Source organism: Rhinolophus sinicus, chromosome 17 (assembly GCF_057876585.1).
Source record: "Rhinolophus sinicus isolate RSI-liver-muscle chromosome 17, RSI-T2T, whole genome shotgun sequence".
NCBI lineage: Eukaryota > Metazoa > Chordata > Mammalia > Chiroptera > Rhinolophidae > Rhinolophus > Rhinolophus sinicus.
This window is the reverse complement of record NC_142517.1, coordinates 136,888,300-136,893,088: the sequence shown is the minus strand read 5'-3', so window position 1 is coordinate 136,893,088 and position 4,789 is coordinate 136,888,300. Positions and strand designations below refer to the sequence as shown.

Genomic DNA, 4,789 nt, shown 5'->3' with positions numbered 1-4,789 from the left:
AAACAGAGAATGCTAGAGTAGGGCATGGTATCTAAGGAAAAAACTGAGTTCAACTTTGGGTATTATGAAATAGAGTTCCCTTTGAAATGTCCAAATGAGGTTGCCATGTAGAAAGTGGGTGATAAGATTCTAGAATTCAGAAGTTAGCTTTGGGATTAATAAATTGAAAAGTAAGTAAAACCACAGGTTTAAACGTGATCGCCAAGACAGAAAAGATACAATGAAAAGATAATAAATAGGACCAAATCTTGGGGACCTCTAAAATCTAAAAAGAGGAGGAGAAAGTAGTAAAGATTAGCATGGATGAACCAGAAAGTTGTCAGGTACGGTAGATCAGAAGACTATACTGTTCATGGAAGCCAAGGGAAAAGTAATTTCAAGAGAAAGAGAATGATTAATACTACCTAATACTACTGTGAGTTTGAATAAGACACAGACTTAAAAATATCCATTGAAAATATTGACCTAGAGATAACAGGTAACTTTTTTTAATAAGCAGTTGGAATAACTTCATTATTCTTTACTCCCTCACTGTCTGTTCCTTTTTTCCCTCCACAAATTGTGTGTTTTGTTTGTTAAGAGAGGTGAAGTGGGGGGTAGGTTACAGAAGAATATAATCAAGGCTATAGCCTACTTCTAGCTTACACAAGGCAGTACGATCAGTGCTATAAGTTATCTGTATACTCTTAACATTGATTTAAGTTTCAGCCTTACAGCAATGTGCTCATTCTCAAATCAGCTGTAAATGGCCTGCAGACAAGGCATTTAAAATGTGATTTTCTCGATTTGCAAAAATTAACCACACTTACTCTTTTAAAAGAAATCATGTTGTCATCTGGTGGGTGACTAAGCGACCACTATCCTTAATCTAGGCCTAATCTAGCCTGCTGCTCATGGGCGAAAGTTCAGTGGGGATTTAATATGAACATTTGGAGAATTACTGTGTCCAGGAGGGGAACTGGTTTAGGCATCAGAACACACTGAGATAAACAACAGCAACTGCAAATAGATTTGTGATGGAGGGCAGTGTGGCTCTTTGTGATGGTTGTAGACAGTGGTGGTTTGCTTCAAGCTCTACTCTGATTCTAGTCTAAAAAAATGGAGTTTCTTTTATCCCCTCTGATCATGATTATTCATGTTCTTATTAGACACAATTGTTACTGCATATGGATTTGTCATTCTAACTTGCTGGGCCATTTACTAGTTACATTACATGAGCTAAGTCTATCAGACTTCCACAAAATAGGCTAAAAAATGGGATATCCTCATAAACAAAATAAATAGGGGGGTGGATTAGAATTCAGGGCACTGGCTCAACAATACTTTTCTCATCACTCAAAACTAAGTTTTGTAGCTGTTTATGGCCATTTAAAATAGCAGAGAACAGGTACCTCACTAGACTTTGCAAAGTCTTTCCTCTCTGCTGCAGACAGGCCATCAAGACTGAGGAAGACCTGGAAACTTTGGGGCCACGTGATCCATAGACACGGCCACACTGGCAAGCAACAGAAGCACCCCGGGACTGAGGTAACGCTGGAGGCATTGGCATGCATCACCACAGGATCCACTTGACAAATATCACCCAGATTACTTTGGGAAAGTTGGCATGAGGCATTATCGCTTAAATAGGAATCAGAGCTTCTGCCCAACTGTCGATCTTGATAAACTGTGGACCTTGGTCAGTGAGCAGACACGGGTAAGTGCTGCCTAAAACAAGGCTGGAGCTGCTCCTATCATTGATGTGTTGCAATCGAGCTACTTACTGCAAAGTTCTGGGTAAGAGAGACCTCCTAAAGCAGCCTGTCATCGTGAAGGCCAAATTCCTCAGCAGAATAGCTGAGGAGAAGATTAAGGGTCTTGGGGGGACCTATGTCTTGGTAGCTTGAAACCACATGAAGGGAAAGTCATTAAATGGTCACAAGTGTTAAAAAAAAATTAAAAAAATAAAAAGTAGAGGACATATTGCTATTTTATGTTTAAAAGCAGAGAATATATTACTATTTTAGGAGGTATGTGTGTGTGTGTGTGTGTGTGTCTGTGTGTGCGCGCGCGCGTGCGCCTGTCATTGTCTTTTAGCCAAATTTCAGATGGGCTAATTCTCTACCAACTTCCTAAATCTTCATGTTATTTTACTGTGGCAATATCTATGCCTTTCTTCCTTTATTGGTCCGTGTAAGTTGCTGTTAAGCATTTGCTGTGGTAGATTTCAAAGCTAATTCACTAATACTCTAAAATGGAAAGTCCTAGTTACTCTTCTGAAAGGTAATAAAGCAATTCAGTGTACATAAATTGAGTATCTCCTTTGAGCAAGACACTTTGAATCAATTAGAACGTCTGCAATTTGTTATTTGAAGCAGAATTTCATATTTAACCACTGGAGCTTTTCAACAGTGCTTTAGCTTCAGACCAAATGTTGACATTTATTACTATCAAATAGGAACTTACTGGTTAGGATATCTGTTTTGAAAGGCACTGATAATATTTGAAGTCATATTTCCAATTTAAACCTTTTCCCTTCGTTGTTTTACTGCCCTCCTCATCTCCTTCCCTCTATATACTTTTAGCAAAAGTACTCAAAGCTACTTGGATGGAAAAGCTATCTTGACTTCATATAAAGATCAACATCTTAAGTGGTTTCCAAGTTGTTTTGATGGATATTGTTTATCAAGTCATTTCTGTCTCTCTGTTTAAAATACACAAAACCAAATGTACTCCAAGCAATTGTAAAATAAATCAAATAATATATATTCAGTCCTTTCCCAAATGCCTCAAAGGAACAAGTGCAGCACTTATAAAAAAAAAAAAAAAATGACAAGTGCTTTGCTGGCTCCTTTTTTTATTTCTTTATCATGCTTGAAATCATTTCTGAAAGGAAAAAAGAGTCTACTGTGGACATTTCTATTTCAACAAGATAGCAAGATAGCTATTATGCACTAAGTAGCATCAGCAAGGTAAATACAGAAAATAACTTTAAATGGACAAATTTAACTGTAAGAACTTGAATGCAATTGATACACTTCTAAGAGGAAAAGTCTGAAGTACAAAAAAAGAAAGAAAATACTCCACTTCCCCTAGAAGATAAAGGAATATATATGAAACAAACAAAAAGAAAACATCAAATCCTTTATATTAAAAACTATTTAAAATGTTTTACTGACTAATTAGCAAGATATCCATTTTAAAATCTATGTAATAATTTTTAATGTACCATTGTTTGGGAATTATACAAAAATATCATGTATTTCAGTATTGGAATAAAAACAGCAAAATGCACTAAAAAAGCAAGATGTTACCTGAACATCTCCACAAAAATCAGATGTTAATGCTATCCAAGCACTGTGTTAGTTCAATACCCCTTTAAAATATCAAAGTGTGAATTTCTAATTCTAGTCAATACAAATTGATGTAAGTATTCAAATAGCCAAAACATGCTAGTTTGTATGCCTCTAGCCAGCTGCTAACGTCTAGCCCTTTATTAACTCTCAAAATAATAGTTATTTTCAGCCAACTTTTCCTTGCTCATCTCCAACATTTGTTCATTTCACCCTCTGCTTAAAATGAAACTTTACATATACTCTTCTTTCTCCTCCTTCTCCTCCCACTCCTCTTCTTCCTCTTCCTACTTCTCCTTCTTCATGAGGAAGCCCATGTACACTAATAATACTCTCTTAACTTCAACCAGTCAAATATTTCCAATTTTCCATTGGAAACTTTGAAATCTTTTTCTGACTTTGGAATCCAAAGCAGAGGTTTAGCATAAATCCTCTCTCTCTGTAATTATAATTAATTAAAATATGTTTTAATTGTATAATTGTTAGGTTGTCTACAATCTATGTGGACCTATTAGTTTATGTATGCTGATCACACCTGCATTACTTTAAATTATCCCCGTGTATTATGCGATTTCCTGACATAACCATTTGAGACTATTTCTTTTGTGTTCTTTTTCTCAATCTATATTAAATTATAGATACCTACTCCGACAGATTTCGAAAGTTAAAACTTTCAGCAATTAAGAGGCCTCTTAGATTTGCTCCCTTCAAGTGATGATGAATAAATGAGGAAGGAGAAAATTGGTGTGAACAAAAACAGCACATCACAGGAGTTAAGAAACACTGAAGTGTACCTGCTTAGTCTACTGTTTGGAAAGGATCTTGGTTACTTGGAACAGAGATTCTGCAGAATTGAGTGAGTAGTGTTGTTATTATTATTATTATTATTATTATTATTATTATTATTATCGATCATGTATCTAATAGGAACTAAGAGGAAAAAAATGTACAAATGGTAGACTAAAAACAAAATAAAACAAAACAAAAAACTAAAGCACTTGTTTATTTACAAGCCCCAATCTCATTCCCAATAGAACCACTCGAAAGGTTCCCGTTGTTTGGAAGTAGCTATTGTTAAGAAGTCTCTGGAAGTAAAGCAAGTGGCTGACAGTAGGATCAAATGCCCCATAAGAGAAAACATGCCTTATATCAAGCTACTTAACTAAGGACTCATGGTTCTATGGTGTCCCAGTGTAAGTGTTACTGAGGAGTCTATTTGATATGACACTACTTATCCACAAAAATATGAACGTTTTATTTATTTGCACATGTGGATTTGTGTGAGTTGTTTCTGTTCAAAGAGGTATCTATCCATATCTATTATTACAGATAAAGTGTTTCAGCTTTGTGCAGTCGTGTATTACTTAATGCAATACCATTTCTTTAGTTTTACTCATGTGGCTGAATACTAGCTGTTCCAGTCTTCCTCCTAGTCTTGGACATCATAATCCTGCCAT

General features: G+C 35.7%; 1 pseudogene; it reads left to right on the top strand.

Annotated features, from left to right (window-relative positions):
* The first annotated feature begins 299 nt into the window (after nucleotides 1-299).
* LOC109449536 (large ribosomal subunit protein uL15 pseudogene) lies at nucleotides 300-1,886 on the top strand (annotated as a pseudogene).
* The last annotated feature ends 2,903 nt before the right edge of the window (nucleotides 1,887-4,789 follow it).